At 46.4% G+C, this 25,720-nt stretch overlaps 1 long non-coding RNA gene across 1 annotated transcript in view; it reads left to right on the top strand.

Annotated features, from left to right (window-relative positions):
* The window catches only part of LOC140843562 (uncharacterized), a 79,011-nt gene extending 57,020 nt beyond the window's left edge, over nucleotides 1-21,991 (top strand). Inside the window, exons 6-8 of the long non-coding RNA XR_012121416.1 lie at nucleotides 2,864-3,003; nucleotides 8,284-8,387; nucleotides 21,718-21,991. This is a non-coding gene — a long non-coding RNA (uncharacterized lncRNA). The remainder of the gene's footprint in view (nucleotides 1-2,863; nucleotides 3,004-8,283; nucleotides 8,388-21,717) is intronic.
* The last annotated feature ends 3,729 nt before the right edge of the window (nucleotides 21,992-25,720 follow it).

The raw sequence follows: 25,720 nt of genomic DNA, 5'->3' as shown, positions 1-25,720 counted from the left end.
AGTTATCAAATAACCCTTACGGCTTAGGTAGTATTTCCAGTGAGAAAAGTAATACAAACATTTAAAAAAGATTGTGTTTAAAATAAATTAGATATAAAATAAAAGCAATTTCTTCTAGAAAACACTTTATGTAAATCAAACGGGTGAAGAGCTATGTAATATTCTTATAAAGAGACAAACAAATAAAATTATTTTATAATAAGAGAAAGTGCCAAATGATATTTCTAAATTAATACCTGTCATAAGTGATTTAAATACATTTGTGAGCTAAGTTAATAAATTAATGTTCTCTATAGAATTTTATCAATTTACCTACAATATCACATTATAGTTGGCCAAAACATTTGGAGATGCTTTACATTTGGTTGTTTTATATTTATTTGTGCCTTCTATTCTAAGGACAACCCCTCCAGATAGTTCTCAGATTTTGAAGGTTTATGGAATGTAAGGCTAAATAGTAAGGTCCAAATCTCAAGGTCAGAAGTTAGTTCCTCAGTGTCATTAAGGGCTAAGGAGATGCAGACCTCCCAGGTTCCCTATCAAAAGCCTGGAAAAGTCATGTTTGGAGATTCAGCATCAACCTGAAAACCACACGTGTCCAGTCTTACTGTTGTTTGCAGGGAGGGCTGTGCAGCACCAGAGATCCCGGAACGGCTGCAAACTACGCGGGGAAGGCGCCGAAACAAAGGGAGAGGCCTAGAGGGGGGAACGATCTTTCAAATATGGAGGTGAAGACCAAGGAGTTTCTTTGCAAACAAAAGCCAGGAGAACCTGTTACTGGCAGAATTGAGCTATAAGAAGTACTAAAGGAATAAAATGATCCCAGCGGGAGACCTGAGGTCTGTAAGACAGTGTGGTGCAAGTGCCAAAAGGAGGCAAAACATCCCAAAATTGTAAGCAATTTGTTCCATAGATAATTGCAGTCTGACTTTGTCAAAAGCTTTTTTTGATCTTTCATGTGAAATTATATCATGGTCATATTGTTCACTACATTAAAATAATAAAAATTTAAAATGTCGTGTACCTGCATTTGCCACAGTTAAGCTAATAGATGGTTGCATCAGCAGTTTTGTACATCCGCTTGGCCATATGGAATGTTCTGGAGCTGCCGTACCCTTGGTAAGGCAGCAAGTGGAAGCGTGCCTTTGTTCTGCAAGTCATAGCTGGAGAAGGTGGGGAGCTCGGGCTGTGCCCCGTGCTGACGCACCGAGGAGTCACTGCTTCCCTTGGACCCACCCTGAGGACGCGGGTGCCGGCTCCCTCCTGCACGTACTACTCCACAGCAGAGAGGAGAGGCCTGGCTGCCCTGGGGCTGGGCCCACGCCGTCACCCCGTTTAAAGATGCCTGTTTAGGGGGTGTGTACCTGGCACTAGTTTCATTGCAACATTATTTAATGTTTTACAGTTAATCCAACTAACTCACAATAATTTACATTTGTTTCAGATTTGACTCATTCAAATAAGACTTCTTCAGCACAAATTAAAATTTGCTAATAAAAACTTAGCAATGGAGCATGTCTACTAGTTGAGAGAATAGCTTTTATTTCTCTCCTTACGTTGAATAATAAAAATGATCATTGACAAGGAGGGGCGATGCATTTGTGAGATTACGGGGTGCTTTGGAAGAACTGAAATTCTTGCACTCCCATGTTATATTCCCAGAAACTGGCAGTGCAGCGTAATAGTATATTGTCATCTACACACACTAGGTCATCACCCACCAGGGTCTTCAAAGTTAAATGTTAAGCACTGCCAGCGAGCGATGTGTAGAGTCACAGAACAGGTTCCGTCCTACTCCTCTGGTTGGGTCCGAATCTCATGGGTAAGTGGACAATCTGGCCATCTGGTGTTCTGGCCCCCACAGGCTATGGGGGCAGCTCAGCTGTTTGGTTCATGAGGAAACTGCTTGAAACCGATAGTCTGCTGTCCAGGCAGCACTGGAGCCTCAACTTTCCGCTCTGCCCTATGTGGGAGTCGGGGCTCAGGGGGGGCTGGTGGCAGGGTGGGGAGGAAGGTGGTTCACCAGTCACACCGTCTCTTCTAGAGGTAACGCTCTTTGCACACGTAAAGCAGGGTCTAAGTGAAACTGAAGAAGATAGAGTGAGGTGGAAATACACTTTCAAAGGCTCCTCAGCCATTGGCTAGGCTTGCTTTTATTTACTGCACCACAGTGTTCTCACACGAGGCCCACATGCGTACACACAGGTGGAGCATGTGTGAGGGCCAGTGGAGCTGTGAATTTTCCCTGCAAACCTCAACTATGGACGGCGCTGCAGTTCCCAGGCAGATTCATGGCTGAAGAATTCTTGAAGGAGCGCCTGCAATCACACCTGTGTCTCATTAGCTAAATTGATATTTGCTAAGTTGGATGGAGGGAAAATAGACTTGGAAGTTCCTTCCATTAGAATCCAAAAGAGCAGAGAAAACACTAGTCAGATTGGGAAAACTTCCAAATTCTCCCATGCAGTATAAAACTGAAGAACAAAGCCAGGCTCTTATGAACCTGGGGCCCCCGAGTCACAGGCCATTGTGTTTGGTCACCATGTCATGTGAGCACTCACTGTGCAGGGAAATGACACAGTCGCAGGGACACACGCCAGCTCCACTGCTTTACACCCAAGAGGCGTTTGCACATAGGTGGTGACAGCAGAAATCACTTTCCTTTTTATTTTATTTTATATTTGTTTTAAAAATTGTATACTGAGGTACAGAGAATAAAATGCACAAATCTTAGTGTAGAGCTGGATGAATTTTGACACATGTATCTGCTTATGTAACCATTGCCCAGATCAAGATATCAAATATTCACACTAAATTTTTTCAATTTCAATTTTAAAATTTCCTTTTTTTTTTTCTTTTTCAGAAAGTACCATGGGCTGGTGACTTATAAGCGATGCCTGCACACTTCTCACGGTCCTGGAGTCCGGAGGTCCAAGGCCAGGGCGCCAGCAGGGTGCCTGGAGAGTCCCTCTTTCTGAATCCGGGATGGTGCCCCCTCACCATGTAAGCACATGGGAGGAGGGATGGGGGGCTCTGTGGCACCTTTTAAAAGGACACTGATGTCACCATGAGGGCCCCACTTTCATGACCCATCACCTCTTAGGGACCCACCTCCAAGACCAGCCCATGGAGGGTAGGATTGTAATATAGGAGTTTTTTTTTAGCAGGGAGACACAAACATCTAGTCTCTAGCAGTCATTAAAATAAATTGTAACTGAAAAAAGTCAAACGCTACTGTAACAAAAGTGACAATGTGTTAAATGGTATCTGCCATGTGTGTAGCAAATTGAATCTAGGATGGCTTAAAATATGGTGTAAAAATGTAACTTTACCTTCTAGAAACAGTGAACCGCTGGGCTGGTTCCTGCGTCCAGGCTGCCCCATCAAGGTGGTGGGAAGGTGGTCTGGGACGACAAAGGCTTGTGCAGAAGCAGTGACAAGAGCCCCGAGGCTGAGCTACATCTGGGCTGTCTGGGCTGAGACCTGAGTTCCCGTTGGAGCTGCTGGCCCCTGCTGCTGACCCAGCCCTGGGGCCCTGCCTTGTCCATGCAGCTGCTTTTGTGCTCTGCTGTAGGGCTGTGTGGGGATGCAGGCGATGGAGGGCCTTCTGGGCTCTTTATGGGGCCCAGTTCCAGGCGCCCATGACCTCAGTCCCGCCTCCCCATTGGGTGGGGCTTCCCCAGGCTCCTTGCCTCTTGGCTTGTCCTCCACAGCTGGAATCCTGGGTCTGCTTCTTGCTTGCTTTCACCTACCCTGCTCTCTGAATTCCCCAGGTGTGCCGTTCAATGAGGAGCCAGAGCCGCTGAGCTCCCACTGGGTCCCCCTCCCTGGCCTGGCCATGGGCATCACACATGGAGGCCATCTCCTGGCCTGGGGGAAAGGAGAGGAGAAGGGCCACAAAGCCTTTCCCTGTGGTTTGCACCCACGGGCATCAGCAATCCCCTGTGCCTGTGACCAGGCAGAGGGACCCACAAAGGTTCCGTGTGAACCTAGAACCAGCACGTCAGGGAGATTTGGGGTGCTGGAGCCAGACATTACTGCATGACAGGAGAATGAGGCGACAAGCTCAAAGAGAATCAGTACAAATACGAGGATAAATGTTCTTTGTTCTGAAAAAGAAAATTTTTTTTGCACTTTAACCAAGTTTTATTTTAAGGGACACAGTATTTTATTTTTATTGAGAAAGAATTGATATATAACATTGTATTATTTTTAGGTGCACTACATAGTGATTTGACGGGATGGCTGTGTTTCTTAGTGGTTTTGTCACGGTCTAGCTGATACATGTTAGTGGCACGATGTGGAAGTACACACTTTGATAGGTTTTGACACATGTGTACACTCACAACACTGTCATCCCAACGATAAGACAAGGAAAAGTAGAACCACAGATGGGAAGATGGGAAGGTGGAAAACAAACAAACATTTATTGAACGTGTGAAACAAGAAATGTGTTAAGAACTAAGTGGTATGTGAACATGACTCAGACGTGGGTGATCCAGGTAATCTGTGGAGTCAAACAGTCCAGAGAGATGCTGGCCGTTTACCGGAGCTGGGCACTGTGCCAGGCACCAGGCTAAGCGTTTTCTGTGTGTGACCTCATTTAATCTTCATCATAATCCTGAAGACGCGCAGGGTGCAAGCTACTGTGGGGGGGGGGGCAGCGTTTCTCCTTCCTTTCCTCAACCTAAGGACGGACGTTTACTCATTGCTTCCATTCTACAAGGTGGGCACATGACTAGCTCTACCGGGGAACAAACAGATGTGCCCAGCTTATCACTCTGGCAGAGGGTGCTTCTGTATGGAAGGGGAATTTGGAGCTCCAAGGAGGCGGGGCTAGGTGAGCCAGAGGGGGCCATGGGGTCCATTTTAGGGGGGCGGGTGGGGTTCTGTCCCCATATCTGTGTTACAATAGTCTCTGATAGGTTCTTTCTATGGAGAATGGAAAAACAAAAGAAAATGATTTGAGCAATGAGTGACCCAGAAAGTAGAGGAATTAAACAAATTTGCACCCACTGTTACTACCTGCTGCTTGCTCTGGGGATGCTGTGTGGACGCGGATAACCTCTTTAAGGCCTTAGCTGAGACAGAGCACAGGATTCTTTGTTTTTGATTTCTTGTTTGTTCTCGAACTGCGAGGTGGCTTCTCTGTCTCCCCGGGAAAAGAGGGGGCTGGATCCCGCCCCGAGCTCTCTGCCCTTTCTTCTTTTCATTCTCTGCTGGAAATGGAAAGGAAAAGGGGTTCCCTGCCGGAAACTGGTAAGGAACACATAAACAGGGTCTTTCGGAAAGTTCAACTTTAACGGCACCCTTTTGACGTTTTTGAATAAGTAGAAAAATTTCACTGTCAAAAATTCTCCAGTCTTGACAGCATTTACAAAAACCAGACTATCTGCTCAACATCCAAAACTTCCTCCTGGGAAGCAAGGTCTTAGAATTAGACAGCGAAAGGGAAAACAAGCTTTTGCCAAGTCTGACGCAGCTCTGAGAAGCTGGACGGTGTGCTTGCGAGTTCGCCTGCCTGTCCTCCGTGCCCATGACTGGCGGGCACATGTCCCGGGAGCGAATGCAGGAGCACAGTGAGCCGCGGTGCGCAGAACACGCAGCGACGGGCCTGAGTGCACTTTGTGGGCTTCAGGGATGCATTCTTCTTTCTGACTGCTGCTCAGATACCAGACTGACAGCTGGACTCCATCACTAGGATTAATGGGTGAAAAGTTGACATCTTTTTAGTATTTTAGGTTTTATTTTCTTTATCAGCTTGACTTTCATGCTCAGAGTGCTCTTGCTACAATATTCTTTTAAAAGCACACTTGTCAGGGTCCATTTGCTACCAGCTACCTTGATGGTGACATCGGCCATGCCTGTGGTTTACCTTTTGACCTTATAGAGGCAGCAGATGGGTCCAGTAATAAATCCCGATTATTAGTGAAGGAGCCAATAGCTTGGAAAGGCAGAAATAAAAGTGGGGCCGTTCTGCGCTGTGACTCCTGTTATCTGCTCTGACATGGAGGGTGAGCCCAGTGGGGGGTGATGGGCGGCTCAGGTTGCCGGTCCTTCTACCCACCTGCCAGCCCTCCCTGCTCCCCTCTTCCCGTCTCCTTCCCACCCTTCCTTCCCCACCACCTTCCCTCCCCTGTTCTTTCCCTTCCTTAGTCCCACATTTGACAAGTGGCTGCTGTCTGCTCACTATTTTATAGATTCACCTAGAGTAGCTCTTATCAAACCCACTGTGCTGTGTGATTGGGGCAAGCCCCTGCCCTCTCTGAGTTTTATGCCTATAAACAATTCCCAATAATTCAGGAATAGCACATAAATTGAAGAAATACAGTCGCAGAATGAGTCACGCTCTTTTAACAAATGCAGACGGCTTGCTATCTCTAATTTTTTTTCAAGGCACCAAGAGCTTCCTGAAACTGCTTCAGCAGCAGGAGCTGGCTTAGTGCCTCTCGCTCATCAGGCAGCTTTGGGGAAAGGAAGTTCTGGGTGTCAGCGAGCAGGCAAGATTCTCACTGAGTAAGAGTTTTTAGATATGAATGGGCTATGATCCTGGGAAATAATACATATTAGGGTTATAATTCATATTTTTAAATGAATTTTGAAGTTCAATGGCAATTTATATAAATGTTCAAAAACCTTTTAAATTTCTTTGGACAAATGCACAGCCAGTACTAAAACATTAAGAGCTATGATGGACGCGTCCCGTTAGTTTTCCAAAGGCGAGTCCAGATTGGCCAACTTAATAGGAAAATTCACTCTGTCTGCTTTCTCTTTTGAAACTTGCATTTAAAGAATTACCAAAAACATATTTTTAAAGGATCTTGAAAACTCACGAATTAAGCATTCCTTTTGTGAAAGTTTTTTTCCCTGTTGACCTCCTTGTTAGGCTGAGATGAAAGTTTGGTATCGTATTTATAAAACTTTTCATTTTTAGCCCCATAATTTCTGTACGTGAGAATAACAGCTTATGATAAAATTAGGAACCTAGGCTTTGAAATGCACATAGCATATGTAGGAACTGGTGCATATGAGACTTGAACTTTGGGGGTAAAGTGACGAATGATGAGTTCACTACATTTCTCTGCTAAAGTGTAACTATATCCCCAGGGCAAGGAAATATTATTTTGCAAGTACAAACTGGAATCATATCTGAATAAAAGATTCTTGTCACAGAATGAAAGTTATTTTTCCTCCTTAATTGAATGTTAACTTCTGGACAAAAAGATTAACAAATAGAATTTTATTTTTAGTGTCACAAACTGTCTTGTTATTCGTTTACAAGGTATTTTTTCCAGTGCATGGCTGTGCTCTTTCCTAATGCTGAAATGTCACAAGGGGATTGCAGTGTTTCATCAGTGATCACACCAAGGACGTGGGTTGTAAGACCCTATGTGAATATTAATTTAATACATCAATAGATGTGATACAGCCAACAAATAGTCTCAGAACGATGCTCGTAGCTTAAACCAAGGGAAGAAGCTGTTGTTTGAAAAAATGGAAGGGATGGGCTGTCCAGTAAAACATGCAAACAAAAAAACTTGGTTATTTATTAATATCTGTGAGAGAGACATTTTAATTGAAAATTGGCACAGTGTAAAATCATTGGCTTTAGTTTATCAGTGCAGAGTGCATAGATTATTTCAATTCCTGGACAGAAATTATGAGCCTGCTGGCTTGTACAAAGGCGTGTGTGTCAGTGTGTTTGTGTATTTTGTTAGTGTGTGTGTCTGTGTGGTTTTAAATTGTGTGCTTTCTGTATAAGTACCCAATTTTTATTTTTTAACATATCCAGGTGTTTTGTTTCTTTTTTCCTTTTGCAGAAACAAAAATAGCCAACAACCCAAGGGCGAATGTACTAATTATCAGTGGCTGTGCAAACCTCCCCAGAGCGTCTCTTCTATAACCCCTGGAAAAATTCTGACATATTATAAACTGTTTGAATTAGCGTGAATCAGTAAACAGCAAACTGCTGCCAGCCCAATAATAGAAGACTGAGATGCATACTAAGTGACTTAGGTTAGCAATGCCAAAATAACCACAGAGCATAATCAATTTAATTCAACTCAAAATATCTGTGTGCCCCAAATATGGAAGGGGCCGCAGATGACATTTCAGGGATGATGGAAAAAATAAGGCGTCCTAAGTTCCTTTGTCCAGCACACACACATGTGGGCACGCTTGTGTGCATGTGTGTAATCTAACGAAAATGTGTGAAAAAACGCAAAGAGATGACTGCAAGAAGTACAAGCGAAGTCATTGTGTTTTATATTTTTTTCAATACAGCTGCTCTAAGGGTTTGGGGATAGCAGCTTTGATTGCAGCACACATATGGTCAAGCTGTAAGTGTGTGTGACGAACAACCTCCCTGTCTCCACTCAGGACAATTAGTAAGTACATATTAATATTCACAAAATACCCACATTTCTCTTAAAACATATTTCCTTCAAAATGTAAATCTACTGCAAGGCTGAACTTTCTTTTACTGGTAATAAGACTTTACCAAATTATCCATTATATTTTTAATGCCACACAGCCACATATAGGCTTCCAATTATTGGACTGTTTGTGATAAATGTAATTTGATTAAAAAATCCTCCAAGTTTCAACTTTGTAATCAGCTATAGTATTTTAACAGCACCCATCACATTTTATTCATAATCAGGCTGCCATCTCCTGCACACAGCAGGTACTCAGTCAAGGGCATGGGCTGGAGGTATTTTTAATTTAGGCAACAAAACATGGAAGAGGGGAGAAATATTCTCTAACTTTGCTGGGTTTGGAAATGGACTAGTTAAACATTCTTGATATTTAGGCCTGTTCTTTTCTAAATATAAAAACATTTGATGTCAACAGAAACCACAGTTGTTGCTTTGTCTCCTCTGTTAAGATCAGCAACATGCTGGTCAGGAGGAGAAGTTTGCAGAACTGTCAGCTGAATGAATGAATGAATAAACAGGCGAGTGTCTCTAGTGTTAAATAAATACAGTAGCTCAAGTGTAAAAACCAAATAAAAATATGCAAGTGTAAAATGAATATAATATCTCAAGTGCTAAATAAAGTTAAGAAAATGAAGAAAGTTTGTTAACTTAGAATCTTACTTTCCTTTTTTAATGGAATTTTAATATTCATAAATTTTAATTTTAGTATTCATGAAATAAGGCACTTCCCATTTCAAAAGACTTGGGAACATATGACTGTCAAAATAGAGAAGGAATTCATTGGTATTCTGGAATCCACAGGGTCTGCGCATCTGTAAAGATTTATGTACTTAAAAGATGATGGTCTGGGACATATGGTTTAATCATGATGTATTTAAGCTTTTCTTATCTGCTTAAGAATTTATTTTTCCTGTAATTTGGTTCATTGTTATTCTAATGTGAGTCTCAGTTTGTCTTTCCTAAAGGGAATATATATATATATATTAGTATTAATATAGCAAATGCTATTTTCAACAAGCCCCAAACTAGGACATAGAACACCTGATTGGCTTTGAGGAAATACCGCCCGTGTTTGATGCTTTGTGGGTGTGGGTGTCCCCCGGCCGCGTCCCCACAGCATCGGGTGTGTAGCTAGCAGTCCTGAGAGGAAGGTAATGGAAACGGCAGAAGGACTCTGCACTACATCTAGATGCGGTGATGTTTGTGTCAGTTCAGCGTTCTTCACTTCCCTAAAACTCCGCCTCTTTATCAGTCCTGAGAAGTCCCATTTTTAGAACGGATCAAAGTGAGGGGTAAGATCTCCAGCGAAACAAGGTTGCTATTTCCTCGGGTTTCTGTTGTTCTGAGGACTAGGTGATCTCTTCCCCAGGGCAAACTCCCAGGAGGTGCTGCAGAGCCATCAGCAGGGACAGAAAACAGGGGCAGGGTCATCTCAAAGGCAGAGAAACGCCATGCAGAGAAACAGTTTCACTTTCTAACACGATTGTGCATGTTTCAGAAAAGAAGAAAGAGTCATTTTTACGGGAAAGCATGACTCTATAAATAAGGCAACTAACTGTAGTCACACTGAAAGGCAATTTCATATGTGTGCTGCAGTTTGAAATCTGGAAGCAGTGGTTAGAAATTAATGCAAAGATGAGGAGCGGCCTATAGCTTCTTTCTGATCAGAACGTATGAAGCTGGCAGTATTCTGGTGTGATATTGCTGACCATCTCCGGCCTGCAGAAATAACTTTCTTGTGGTTCAAGTTAGTAGTTAAAAAGTTTTACATCTTAATATTGTTGGCTTTTATGACTCAAAAGCAGCAGCTGGGCTTGGACATTAAGGTTGCACCTGGAACCAGGTTAAGTTTCTATGCACACACATACCTTAGGTGAGGCTAAGGAGATGCTGGCCATTGTGCCTCATCAAACCCCAGGAGCAACTGTTTCCAGTACCGACTCATCGCTCTTGCGACAACATCACTTCACTGTGCAGGTAGATCATAGCCTGGTTGTATCATCTTTTGCCATCAATTTTTAAAATAAGTTTTCTCCCTTTTATAAAGAGGTGTCAATGTCCTGAGCCAGAAGGAGATGTAATGGAAATAATGACATGTTAAACTTTCCTCGGGAATACAGCAGCTTATAGAAGAGACCTATAAGTATTTACAAAGAGTTGTATGTGGACCAGTTTGGACGACCCAGTTCTGTGGTTCAACAACCTCCAAGTCTCCGTGGTCTAAGCTGGGACTCCCCGGTGACTTCGTGCAGGGCTGAGGCCGCGCCTGGCTTCAAGGGCTCCTGGCACCTCGCTCTCATGCAACCCTGCCAGCAAACGTGCTCAGAGTGGGAAGCCTGTGGCAGTAGTTTTGCCTGAGTCTGAATCCTCTGAATTCTAAGAGAAAAAAGTAACGTTTGATAACAACTGTTGGAGGACTCAGGACCCAGACAGCCTTGCGTCTGACGACAGGGCTGAGTGACATTCCCACTGTTTCCTTTAGGTAAATCACAGTTTATCATACCTGCATCTTCTTAAGTGGTTCCAGTATTGACCAATTGATTTGAAACTCATTTTATGGAAATCTTGCTATTTAATTAGATTGCTTTGCAGTTCCTGACAGCCATGCTTTTCATTAATAACAAGTGCCGTCATCGTCACAGAAGAGGCTGTTAGAAGTTTTAAAAGCCGACTTCATATACAGTCGATCAAAAGCCGGAGACAACCTCTCTTGGGCCCCTGGATCTGCACGCATGGCCACCTCATCAATTAGGAGCAAATGGCCAAGAAAAGATGTATTCTTAGCATCTGAGTAAATAATGGAGACAGATAAATGAAATTTACTAAATCAAGATGAAATACATTTCTGAGCCTGTGTCAGCCTTGCTCTCAGTCGGAGGATGGAGGTACGATTGATCAACTGGCTGCAGTGTGGGACCAAAGGTCTCCACTGGACGTTACTGTACTTTAGTTAATGGCATGTTTTAAAATGATAGGACAAGAGCCATATTATCTCTAGTATAATACTCAAGGGACTTTCAGTCGTTGATGGACTGCTTTCTCTCGTTTTCTTTGTCTTTCAATCTTTCTTTCTTCTGACAGAATGCTAAATGTCATTGTGGACTAACATTCAAGGTTTCTTAAAGTTCCCTAAGAAATCTGAAAAATGATCTCTGGTTGGCTTAAAGTAAAAACTCTTCTCATGGGATGCGTAAGTTTTGCACACACATTATTATGCGTGGACCCGTGTGCATCTCCTGAAAAGAGGGTACACAGCTCTCTGCACCCTCTAAAGGTGGAGCACGGAAGATCCATCTCAGGCACCCCTTGGTATTGTGTGTCAATTCCAACTATCCTAGGCATTAAGTTTCATGTGCTTTTTCACTTTCAGTAATAATGAAACACTTTTTCTGTATTTATAATTTAGATTTGCCTAAACTGGAATCTTTTAATGGGCACCCATGGGAATGACACAGCCTGCCGGCCTGGGCGTGGTGGGCAGGCTCCTGGGCGCCGATTTCTGCTGACGTTTAACCCGGGCACCACATTAGGCACTTGGCGTTTCTACACCGTGATGAGGTTGCTCCGCAGATGTGGATGCTGAGGAAGCATGGGCTCCGCAGTGGGCACCCTGCTGAGGAGGCATGACAGCTGGTGGGGGCCATGGATTCTGGAGCTCGATCCTGAAATCATAATCTTGTTCAAACACCCCTTGGCTTAACTGAACATTACTAACATGCCCTCACCTGCAATCTTTCATTTACCATTAGGAAGAAGGGAGAGCTATACATTCCTTTTCGTATCCTGGAGTTCCATGTTTTCTGTCCCAAACTTAAGAGAGAGAATTCATCCATTGCAATCTTATCTGAAGTGATGCTCAGCGGGCCTGGGAAGCTCCGAGTGCGGGGCCATCCCAGACCCCAGGTGCTTTCTCCAGCTTGGCGTGATCTGAACCTGTCATTCTGGAGATGCGTCTTCTCCAGCCTTGGGACCTCAGTCTTCCCACCGGGGAGCGTCACCTGTCCCTGTGGGCCTCCCACCACCTGCTGAGTTGACATACTCCTTGCAGTTAATTCCTGAGGCTTGCGGTGCAGGAAGGTGGCAGCACCCGCCAGGGGTCCCTCACTCCCACCCTGCATGCCCAGCAGCAGCTCCCAGGTGTCTTTGCAAATGTACATCCCAAGTACCCCCTGGCATTACCCCAATCCCACAAGCAGGTGGACAAGGGGGGCCAGACTGACTCCCACAGAGGGGGAGAGGCCCCCTTTCCTCCAGCCTTTATTCAGCATTCACACTGAACTTGGGGTCATGTTGGGTGTTTGGGTGAAGATTTTAAAACTGCAATAGGATAAGCTTTGGGTTGAAGAGCTTAGGCAGGGGGCCTCCCTGGAGGCATGGAGGCATCGTGTGGCTGGCACGCGGCCTAGGCAGGGGTGAGGCTGTCTCGCATGCTGCTGGCCAGTGCACTTTGCAGAGCCAGACGGTGAAGGGCCTGGGCTGGGCTGGGAGTGCGCCCTGCTGGGAATGGGGCCCCAGTGTCTGCTTCCTAATTTATTCCTGCCTTACAGTCCTCGGGGCAGGACGAGAAAGTGAGAAGACAGGAGATATGGTGCTTTGCTCAGAAATTGCTCTCTTCCCTAAAAAGTCGGGATGCATTCGTGTCTTGGGTCAGAGGACTGGGCATCGTGATAGCAGGTTCAAAGCCCTGGTCCCCTGAAGGGAGAGCCCTGTGCATCGCTTTCTCCTCTGTGGTCTGTTGGGCCATGTTGCTCACACGGAATAAACTCCTTGCTTCCGACAAGGGGGCACACATTCTTGACATGATATTTGGCTCTGAATCCTTGTCTTCCTGACCAAGCCAGGAAAAAAAAAAGTCCAATTCCTCCTGTGTAGAAGCTGAGAACAAAAGGCAGAGGGGCTGTGTCCACAGGCTGCAGGGGCAGGAGCATGTCTACCACCCGGAGCCTGGGCGAGGTGCTCCTACAACGGCGGAATGTGTGGTCGCAGTGAGGAGAAGACGGGTGGGGAGTGGGGAGCCAGGTGGAAGTGGTTCGCCCTCGCCGCAGCCACAGGCCTTACGATTCTCTGGTAAAGAACTTGGCTCTGCTCAGGAGGCCATGGAGGCTGTGGATAGAGGCTCTGGGACTGAGGTGTCAGATGTCACCAAGTCCTGCCAGCCCTGGGGGCAGGGCCATTGCTCCAGAAGGAATCACGGCAGAGCAGGAGAGGACAGCAGTTCAACGCATGGTGTCAGAGCAGAAATGATGTTAAAATTCATGCTCTCCTACTGACTAGCTGTGCGATTTTGGATGACTCATAGAACCTCTAAAAATCTCCGTTTCAAGCCCTCAACGCAGGACCAGAGCAGCGTGTGCCCAACCCCGGGGGCCATTCTCTCACGCGCTTTCTCTTCCTTCTCAGTTTCCTTATCTTTCCCCATTTGCATGGTGAACATGGGCTCTTGTGTGGCACCTGCGGGCCCAGGGTGGACGCTTCCCTGGGGGGCAAGGATGGTGAGACTCCCCTGCAAGATTACAGCACGCCTTTGCCGCTGCGAAGGTCCCATCCAAATGCCCGATCTTCGGTCCCATTAGGTCATACAAATTTGTGTCCTAAGTGTGTCTCTCCAGTTACACGCAGAGTGAGAGACTTGGAATATGTGCCAATCCTGGAACCTAACTGTTTACTCTGAAAACTCCTGATAAGTTCTAGGAAGCCAGTTAATGAAAACGTAGAGCTTAAGTAGATAGTTTACTTTAAAAATTATTTTAAACAAAGAATACACCTTTCTGTACACTGGGTGGGCCCTCTATGTCAGAAAATAATGTAAGCTTTTATCAGCACCACTGGGTACCACTTTTGTGCCCAAAATACCATAGAAAATGCCTTATGCTATTTTTTAATGCTACATTACAAGGCAAAAAGAAAGATGGTTTTCATTCATCTGCATTTTATGCCTTTGGACTTCAGATCAGGGTCTCAGATGTGGGTGCAGAAAATGAGAAATGTTGATAGAGGAAGAAAACGTCTACGACATTCATGAGCGGGTGTGGCCTCAGGCAGCGCACCGGGGACATGTGCTCAGTTTACCTCTGTGTGTCAAAGGAAGCTGGAAAAGTCGTGTCATGCAATAGTGTCCTCTGCATTTCACACCCCTAAAGGGCACACCTGGTTACACACGGCACAGCGAATGACAGAAAGCACTCCAGAGCCCAGGGACCTCGGTGGCAATGCCATGTGCTAACACCCAGTGCCAGGTTGCCCTGCCATTTATTAAACATTTTAACCAGAAAGGAACATTAAAGGGGCCTTCAGATTGGGAACACAATTGAAAAACCTCTAAGAAAGGAAATATCTTATTAATTCATTAAGTCAAACTGCTTGTATCTACACTTGTATGACTAGAATTATGGTTCATTAACTTCATTTCTTTATATGAGTTAATTAGCTCAGAGGAGGCCAGAAATTAATTACCAGCTTATATAGTTTGTGCAGAATGGCATTCTGTTTATTTAGTTTCTCCTATTAACTTTTAATCTCTTCAAACAATAAAAGAGGTAATTAGTATTTTATAAACAAAAATGAATGCAACCAAGGCAAATAATTTCCCAAATACCAAAGCTCCTGAGAGGCCCTGGTACTTGGGCGGCGCAAGTTACGGACCTTTTCAGTGTGAACTATGAGCAGAATGTGATGGCACACGTGGCGTCCTGAGCAGGAGCCCCTCATCCATCATTAGACAAGGGATGTTCAGAAATACCGCCTGGAGCTGAAACTCACGCCTTCGCGCTTCCTGCTGTCTGAACAGAATTGCCCACGTCTTCAGTCTTCAGTTCCGGTTGCCGTGTGCACTCTCCCTGCAAAGACCTTGGGAGGCACACTTACCTGCAGCAGAAGGCGTGCAGGAGGGCTCTGCTTAAGTAGCGACTGCTTTCTGAAACAGATTTACTCTGTGATCACTGAGATTTAAAACCAAAGCTTGGCTAATTTTTTTTACCTGGGATATATTAGTTATGACAATTGCCTGGTCCATGTTATGTAGGGTATGGTTTCCATTAAAAGAAAAAATGACCCAATTAAAATTTCGACCTGCCCTGAAGTTGCTGTCTCTGAATGGGTTGAGTCGTATGTATTTCCTAAGAATGAACAGGCTGTGCTGCCGGGAACAAACCATGCTCTCTTCGCTGCGATGCATTTTCTGAATTTACAGTGACTTTGTAATTCTGAAACTTCCAAGGGGATTTTCACGGTGCGCATATTTAGCCACTTTCTAGCAAGATGTTTAATAAATTACAGGAGTTATTTAATCAATGTATTTTGTTAGCATAACATTAATATTAATTAAATGTTCATTAAAATCACTGGATCCTTAACAGCTAGAACAAGAGGCCCCATGTGCGGTGCGGTGCCGTGGAAACCTTCCCACAGCAGGCGGCTGCCTCCCTGGGAGCTTTTATCAGATGAGCTTACATTAGTAGAAAATATCCTACAAGTTCTTTTAATACATACTATAGCCTTCAAAATAATAACTTGACCCGAGAGGGGCTTCTGCCTTTCATTTCCCCTGCACCGAGGGTGTGAACCCCTCCCCCATCTCGGGAGACCAGCCCAGCTGGGTGGTACGTGTGTCTAACTCGGTCCTGTCAGATAATGGAAGAAAGGAAAAAAAATCCGTCTACCGAATCTTTCAAGTCTATACCTAAGGTCCAAAAGAAAACACTGACTGTATCCTTTCTTCCTGGGAGAAACAAAAAGCAGAATCGGAACTTACTGAAGGAATTTTTTTGACTTAGATGAATTCTGTAAGGGTTTTCCCCTCTGTTGGTTGAAAGGTCCCTTAAGTAAAGGGTTTTCGAAGGTAGTCGATGAATGAACTGAATTCCAGGGCCGATTGTATCAATACCCTGGATTGAAAGATTGTATTTTTCACGAGCTATGAGGGGGGCATTAAATTCTTCATTAGAAGGGTTTGAATCATCTAAATTGATTTTAACCTGCGACAAAATAGGATTTCTCTTCTTCCTGCGCTCCGCTCTGCCCCAGCCTCCCCTGCTTCTGTCTCTCAGTCCTCGTGATGGGGAACAGCTGCCATCTTCCCCTGATTAACAGATAGGCAGGGGTACTTTATTGCCAACATTAGCTTCCCAGCACAAATCACAGGGCTTCAAAGAGGCAGAGAAGCAGCCGGCTGCTCACCGTTCCCATGATTTCCAACAACGGGGGACGTGTGGGGGGACAGACGTCAGACCTGGGCCATGAAACACTGGAGAAACATGTGAATTCCATAGCCTGGTGCTTGCTTGACACTAAAACAGCCGAAGGCTTTGTGAGTGAGGGGGCTGTGCATTTTGGAGAGTCAGGCATAAGAAGCGGGGCTGAGTTTGGGGGGGATCTGACCCCTGGCCAGGGCAAGTGCTGACAGCCTTAAAAGTGAATGAAGACACACAGGTGCCCGGGGACCCTGCTCATTCTGAGGGCTCAGGGCCAGAGGCAAGGGGCCACCTCGATGGTTCCTGCAAACCTGGACAGCCCCTCCTGAAACCCCACCAGTGCCACCATGCTCGCCCTCTGCGATGCTCTGATGTTTCAGGGACTCCCGCGCTTTGCTGGCGCCTGTCATTCCCGGCTTACAGAGCTCTGTGTGACCCCTCACTGGCCACTTACTTTTCCTCACCTTTCTAGTGCCTCTCTTAATTTTTTAATTCTTCTTAAAAAATAACCGGTGCTTTCTCAGTATTTCCAAAATGACTAACCTTTGACAAAGTGTATCTGCGGTGGCCGCAGTTCTCAGGGGCCACGTTCTGTCTGTGCTCCTTGTGCCTGGAGGTTCCAGGGCAGACGGCTGACTGCAGATCAAGCACCAGAGGCCCCCTTGTCCCCTGCAAGGCGACCTTCCTCATGGAACCGCATGTCGGGGTGGATTCTCCCTGAGGAGGTGGAACACTGGGTAGAATCAGCTCCCAGTCATTCCATGTGGTGCTGCTTTCAAAGATGAAGACACTTTGAACTCAGGAACCTCAGTGCAGAGGAGGTGGCAAAAATAAGACCACACCGACAGGGATGCATTTCAGCCTGGTTCCACCCAGTCTCTGTGATTTTTCGGTGAACTAACAAGTCAGTAATTTTGTGTGATGTGTACTGAGATTTTTTCAGATTCACAGATACCCACAAAGCATCGACCATGCCCTGAAGAGAAAGAAAGGTAATGCCGTGGTGTTGGGGATGAGATGAGGCTTATTGGGTCGTGAGTGAGACCATCCTGCAGCCAAGCCCAGCCACCCCTGCCCAGGAGCGTTACTGCCCATTGCTTGACGACCCCGGGGCTGGCCGCACACCAGTGCAAACTGGGAAAGTCGGCTTCCAGCTCTAGCCGCCCACAAAACACAACCAAAGGTCCAAAGACCTGGCCCTGGAAGGGGAGACACACAGGGGGTGTTCCAGCAGAAGTCAGTCCTGAGTACACTGGAGGCCGCCCCCCCAGGACTCCCCATTGAAGCACGGGGCCTGCCTGAGTGTGGGCGCCGGGTTTTCCCAGGGAACCTTCCTGTGCACAGCCCCGCTCCACCGTAAGCCCGCACATCTCCATGAAGCTTTCTTTTCGGAGTTCTCAGTTCTTTAGGGCCTGACTGCCTACTCACCCCACTCCGTGGCTGCCCCAGGAAGACCCAGGGCCCTCTGTTCCCCAAATCCCCATTACATGGCCCTGCAGTCAGGAGAAAATGGGATCCTTGGGGGCACCTCTCAGGCAAGTGGCTAGTCTACTGGCTCTGACTTTTGGAAATAGCTGTAGTTTTCAGATATAAACAAGATGTTTAGAATCATGGTGTAATGTCGACTTTTGTCCCCCAGTGAAAGATTCCAAACGAATGATATGGGAAAGTCAATAATTCCATGAGTGTGTCACTGTGATCTTTGTATTTACATAAACCTCTCTATTTAAAAGATGAAGTGGAGTAAAACCTAATCAGGCCCTGAAACAAACCCTATCTTGCCGACACAAAAGCCTCATATTTTCTTACAGCAGGAGCTCCCGGAGATTCTGTGGAGATGAGAGGCAAAGACACAGGCAGAGACTCACTGCTGAGCCTATTCCGTGAAGGAAAACAGGTTTCTAGACAATTCCACTGTTACGGGATTGCAGCTTATCCTGAGTCTTGCAGAAACGTCAGTTTCAGTGCAGTATGCTCATTTGTAAAATATTCTCAATGCCTATTACAAGGTAATGGGCAGTGTTCTTAGGCAGGACCCAGACCGGGCCAGCTGGGTGGTGTCCTCCCAATGCATGTGCTTGAGTGCCTTGAGGATCAGTAGGGGGTATACAACAGGGACACACTGTGGGATGCACCCTGATCTTTCTGAGCACGTGGGTCTTGATGTCATTTTCTTAAATCTGTAAAATGGAGTTGTAGCAATTAAATGACACTAAATGAGGTCAGTCTCATTATATAGACAGTGGCTGGCACATAGAAAGTACCTATTAGATGCTATTTTGCATCGATTATGGGAAGGAGACTGTGTCTGACCCTGGCATCCTCTTTCTCTCCTGTTACACAGCACACCCTGTGTGTGCACTGAAATCATGAGTTCCTTTACTGATGTATGAAACTGTTCCTTTCAAGAAAAAGACACTTTTTCCATTGTGTTCTGCTTCGAGTCTTTCAGTTGTCTGTTCTCTCTGCCCGTGGTAGAAAGAATATGACCTTGTAAAGATGACCACTTCCAGATTCCTGAACCTGGAATGGCAAGGGGACAGCGGGGGGAATGAAACATGCTCATCGGACGGCCTGAAATGGGGACATTACCCTGGGTCCTCAGGGAGGCCAGTGTCACTGCACGGGTCCTTCGATGTGGTTGAGGAAGGAAGGGGTGCCGAATGAGAAGCACAGTAGCCCCCTGCAGGCACTGAGGATGGAGGGGGCAGGTGGCGAGGAAGGCGGGTGACCACCAGGGCTGGGAGATGAGGACGGGTGTTCTCTGCAGGCTCCAGAAGGCGCTGGCCCTGCGGACACGTCCCTGCAGCTCAGGGAGACACAGGCGGGACTAGTGAGCCCCAGACTATAGGGTGCTGTGTGTGGTTGTGAACTGCTCAGTTTGTGGCATTTTCCAGGGCATCCTTAGGATGCAGCACACAGCCTCTGTAGAGCTGATTTCTGGATTACTTCAAGTCCCCTTTACTACTGTAGTGTTTTTCAGCCTTAAGTCTCTTGAAATCACCCTGCATGTATTTAAATTAATACAAAAAACTGTCCTAATATATAGCACTCCTGAAGCTCTTCTGACTTCCTGTGGGCTTGCATGTGAAATAAAAACCTCTTGGTCACATAAAGGTGTCTCTGACTCCCACCGCTCCATTACAACATCCATTCTTCCCACCACACACGCTCTGTCCTCCGTCCAACCCTCCTCGGATGGGCCGGCCCAGGGGACTCACGCTGCCCCGTGACTAAGTCACCCTTACGACCCACTAAGGCCCTACTCTTGAGTCTATGACTCAAGGAGTCGGGCTGTGCATCTGTCCACAAGTCTGTACCCGAGTGGGTGAGGGTGTGACGGTGGGCCCCGCTGGCTCGCCGGGAACTCTGTGTGCTGAACAGTCAGCTGCACCTGTGGGGGCGGCATGCAGGGAGGCATGTGTTGGGAAGAAACACGCTTCCTAGGCGTTAAGACTGCATTGCATTCATGCTAAAAAGAATTTAAGTAAGTGATTCAAAAGTTGTAATTCACCTGAATGTGTTTTACATTGTTAGGTGAGCACAGGTCTGAAATCACAACTATAACGAGATGCTTGGCTTATCTCATTTCACTGCTCTGGACGTTACCGTGGGATGCCCGTGTTCCCTCTCCATGTGTACACGCGTGGAGCATGGCGACAGTGCAGTCCTTACATCCTGCTGCCCCCGCCCCCTGAGAGGCTGTCCTCCGGTCCTCTGGGTGCGTTGGCGGGAACGCAGGATACTCACGCCTCTGAGGTGTGCTGACGTGCACCCCAAGCCACCGTGCACCATTCCGTCCCTGCCACCCCTGGAGGAAAAGGTCCTCTCCTCTGTCCTCCTTCTTGACCGAGGTGATTCTCTGTCACGTGTGGATTTTATTGAGTGATGCCAAGTGAGGGGAACAGAAGCAATAATGGCAAAGCTGTTCCGATGGAGTGTGTGGCCCGGGGTCACCGAGGCTTTCCACGGAACAAATTGAGTCACATCTACTTCTCATACATTATTTCGGGGTGATTGGCCAGGCTTGGCTGCTATAGATTTGATAATCATTCAGATGTCCATATTTAATATGTAACATACATTTTTCATCCGAATGTCGATGGCCTGTCACTGCAACAACAGTGCATGAAAGGACTGGTAATGTATGGATTCTCAGAAATATTTGACGTGAATAAATATGTAAAAGGGAGATAATAAAATCCGTTTCTTTCCGCCTGCCAGAGAGCCTTCCTGTCAGACTGGACAGCCCCATCTAATGCCGCGATTTCATGCAGCTGTATCCTATGAATATTGGCCTGCACACTGGAGATTAAGGCACGGCAGATGTTTCTCTGCAGGCTAACAAATATATCACCCCTGATAACGGATGACAAATGTTGTTCCATATTGTGTCAGACAAAACCAGGGCTCTTGTAAAACAAGTGTTACAGCTGGAATAGGATATTCTAACACAGTTACCTAAGGAGAAGACACACAGAGAGAGGCCCCTGCACAAGACGCCCCAAGAGCTGGCTGCAGGGGTGATGTCCAGCCAGGCCCGGCAGGTGCACATCAGAAAGTGCAGGCATTTAGAACAGGGGGCAGCTACGAGCCACCCCACTTCCCAGAGATCACACGCCCAGTTTGCAGGGCTTTCCTATCAGACGCCAAGGTCCTTCTTTGTATGAGGGCCCAGCAGCACAGACAGAGACCCCAGCAGGGCCGTGGGAGGGACGGGAAGACAGCGAGCAATATATGACCAGAATAGCTAATCACTTTATTTACAATGACTATCCCGGTGGCAGCCAGCTAGATTTATGACTGACCGAGAGCTAAATGTCACTGGGATAAGACAGACAGAAAAAAGTTCCTGTTTATGAAATACTCTGCCGGGTTAATGAGCAGGTGCGGTGGCTGGGTGCTGTCGCTTCACCTGGCCATTGCTCCGTCGGTCGCTGTGCTAATGTCATGCCCTCCACTGGATGTCCCCAGAGGTGGGGCAATATTAATTTCTCCCTCTTTACCCATTTGTTTATTAATGCTACATCTTTTCTCGCTTCCTTTCCTGCAAAAAATAAATTCTCTTCTGTAACCTTCACCACCGACAGGCTTCCAGGCAACTCAGCAGTTATGGAGCCAGCCGCGATATTTTTATTCTTTGCCCTTCTGGGCCTGGGGGGCCAGCCCCCGAGCTAGGCCTCCACATGAGTCCATCTTCCTCTTTGCCAACCAAGACGCGGAGGAAGAAGCCGGGGACACTCCCAGCGACGTGCCATCACCTGGCCTGCCAGAGAACTTTTTCTCACCTCCCCCACCTCCTCACCAAGGCTCAGCTTCCCAGTCACCGCATTTTCCCCAAGCAATTCCACACAACGAGACGGTAACAGTTGTTTGTCTGATAAAGCACGTACTATTTAGAACACAGATGTTTGATTATTATTTATTTCTCTCTGAAGCCCACTAATTCAGTCCCAAATGATCTCTTTTTCCCTTTTGCTTAAATTTAATTTGGAATGTATGTTGTTGGTAAGTGACAGGCAGTTTAATTATTAATAGGACCCTGAAATGCAGTGCACCATAGTTTTAAATTCTTTGGGGGCCAAAACACGACCACCTAGTTCCTCCCTTATGCTATTGGGAGTCCTGGATGAATACAAAGGTAATTACAAAATGCAGGGCGAATCTGCACTTATCATCCTCTTTCTTCAACATTTGTGCTTGCCTCTGATTATGCCAAGCGCCCCTTGAGTAGCAGACAGCCATGAATCAGTGAGGCCCTTGGTGTGTCCCTCTCCTTGGGACCAGGGTATTCACCTGTACGTGCATGCCCGCCTGACAGCATTTCATACATAGGTGTGTGGACAGCACGTTTATAGTCACAGACGTGTTCAGCTGAAACCGCCACCCGCTAAAGTCAGCACAGGAACACAGTAAAGAAACTACAGTGTGGAGGGGGCTTGCACGGATGGGACGAGGGTGACAAAGGCCCACTGAGAGCATCACAGGGCGTCAGCAGTCAGCCAGCTTCTGGGGCTCGTTGGTGGCTGGCTTGGGCAGCGTGCAGCTCTGGTCTGACCCCTGTGTGGGCCAGTTAGCTCCACAGACTGCCTCTAATCATGCCACAGCCCAGCGAACATTCACCGTTGGTCGGAGGGAAGCAGGGCTAACGGAGTGTTTAAGAAGCAGGCTAGCTCATCACCCAACATAGGTTTAGGGGGCACAGGTCTGCTAATGAGGGTCAGTATCTCTCAGCAGCGCGTGGAGCACAGGGCTAGCGGCTCTGGACAGAGTGCCAGAGTGCTTCAGGCCGGGACCCGCGTAGCATCGACCATTCTGGCCGTCTCTCGGATGTTCCTCAGCGCACATTTGTAGAAATAGAAATGGCTGGCTTTCTTTTTCATGGTGACAGGAGCTTCCAAGAAAACCTGATTGCTGGTCTCTGGACCCCAAGCACCCTCCCATCCCTGCACCCAGGCTCAACGGGACTCCTGATAAAGGCCGGGAAGTTCACCAGCCCCCGACCGATTTAATCCCGTCCAGAGCCCAGGACAGGAGCATTCATTTCCACACTGGATTTCCACGTTATGTTTCCTTATCTCCAGACCCACCTGCTGCTTCTTTCCCTTCTTGAAGGCCCAGAGTTTTTGCATATAACAGAGACCAGCAAGTAGCAGGTGTTCAGCTAAAACACACCATTCAAAATCAAAGTGTGGAGTTGCATTTTGCATATAAATTATGTGAGAATTGTATAAGACAGTGGAACGACTGCTGAGGAGAAAGGGCTGGAATGTGAGGGGTAGGCGCTTAGGAACCAGAACCAGTGGGGTGAAGGCAGCCCGCACTGGGCCGTGGTAATGGGGTGTGTGTCAAGAAGGGCCTGTAGCTGGAGAGACAGAGAAAGAAGAGGTGAGGCTCGCCCTGCGTGCCAAGGGCACTTGCAGAGGACGAGCTGACCCCGCCCGCAGCGGCCGGCCACCAGCTCTTCGTCCAACTACGGACACCACCGGCCAGACAGAGGCAAATGCGGGCAGAGGGATGGAAAGGCTGCTTCGGGGTCACCCAGGGCCTCCAGGTGCTGAGGAGTGAGGGCACCTTGGCCATCTGCTGACTTAGCAAATGCCACTCACAGATGCTTTAAAATGTAAAATGTCACAAAGATTGCGGCTACTCTTTACACATGAGGACTTAAAGCTTTAGCACTATTTGGATTCTACAGATCTTGGTAGTATGTCTTTATTCCACTGGCTCTTTTTCTCTAGGTCTGCTTAAATTACTAATTATCTTTTCATTTAGGAAATGCAAAATCAAAGGGTGAATTTTTCTGAGGGTCCCAAGCAAAAAGGGACATGTACATAGAAAGTGAGGCATAGAAGCTGGCCCCACGCAGTAATGCTAGGTCTGCTCGGCGGACTCTCCACTCTCCCTGCCTCCAGGGAACAGTCGCTAGGGACTCAAGGTTAGGTCTGGTTTCAAAATTCTTGCTGTGACTTGCAGCCTCCCAAGGTCAGATGTGGTTCCTTTCTCTTTCCTTCCGTGGGACTGCTTTATACATTTCTTGAAAAGTGAGCTGCTGTATGTATGCCTTTGAAAAATGGAACAGTATTAACATAATAATTAGGGCCTAACCAAGCCTGTGGGGGGAGAGGTGGAAAGGGGTGGAGAGAGTGCAAAAGCCTCCTGGGAAGAGGCCACCCAGCTTGACGCCAGGCTCCCTGACTGGATTTTCACAGTCCGACCACTGACCACGGAGAAGAGGGGCATCTGAGGGCCTAACGGCCACCATGTCCTTCCTATCAGCCCCGCCCCAGAGCCTATGGTCTGTATGTTCTGGTGTGTTCATTGCTTTTGCCACCAGTAATTTAATTCAATGCATTTCCCCTAATGCTGCTTATTTTGTTCTCTGCCTCAACTGCATAAAAACAAATAAAAAGCAGCACTCTTTAATGAGCTCCTCCTCACCAAGCAATGTTTGATTATGAAAAACCCAAAAGAAATCACCTGAAGCCAGAGTCAAGCGCCCTGGCTGTTGCCCCGTGTCGGGTGGTCCCAACCAAAGTATTATGAATCCACTTATAGCAGAGCCACACGAGAATATTATGCTTTTTTTTTTTTTTTTTTTTGCTAACTACCATATCTGAGTAGAGTTTACAAATGTCAAATGATTTTTAAATTCTGTCTAGATTTTCAACATAGCCAGAGAAATGGTAAGCCATTCCTTACCAAAACAGCCAGGATCCAAATTCTTGAAATGCACTTGAATATGTGGTTCTACAAAAATCTGTTAGCAGAGGTGGAAGTTAACAGAAAAGAGGTGATTTTTTATAGGTAGACTGATGTTTGTCAAAGCTTTTGGGACATGTGTTGTTCCAAACACTTGCTAAGACCCTTTCCCAAGGGCTGGTCTGTTCCCAAAGAGAAATATGAAAACCATGGAGCGGAAACAGGAGCAGTTCCAGCAGCGAGAAGAGGCTTTGCAGAGGGGCCGTGGGGGGAGACCGGCAAGTCGCTGGTAGCTTTGAGGCACCTTTTGTATTTCTGCTTCGTGCACTCTAAGTGGACAGTACAAATACACATTCCCCTCAACAAGTCACTACCAATAATTAGAACACAGACGGTAGCTTGTTAAGGGCTCAAGAAACATGTGATAAATGGACAAAAATGTATTGCATTTCTAAAATCTCTCTGTCTTTTATTCTTGTTCAAATATGTTATATAACATATAAACTTTCACAATCCTATAGATACTTTAATGCAACCGCAGCCACAATTATGACATTATTAGAAATCCGATTTGAGACGATATGTTAACATCCCCAAGTGTGGAATGCAATCTTTTAAGCTTCGGGTTTTCTTCTGATCTTTGGTTTCATTATACACACTTGAAAATCAAAGTAACTGAAATTCTGACCTGATACGTCTAATTGTGTTAGTGTGTTTCGTTTTAATGGAAATTAATGAGTTAACTTTTAGTACTCTCCACGTAGCCCAAGGAGTATTCTCAGGGATTTTCCTCTTGCTAAGTGTCAGGGATACTTGGGGAGAGCTCCCTAGTCACAATCTTCCAGAAGAATCAGTCCCCAGAATAAAAGACTGCTGGCCTGATCTTTTTCC

This window comes from Manis javanica, chromosome 9 (genome assembly GCF_040802235.1).
Source record: "Manis javanica isolate MJ-LG chromosome 9, MJ_LKY, whole genome shotgun sequence".
In the NCBI taxonomy this organism is placed as follows: Eukaryota; Metazoa; Chordata; class Mammalia; order Pholidota; family Manidae; genus Manis; species Manis javanica.
This window is presented reverse-complemented; position numbering and strand designations above follow the sequence as displayed.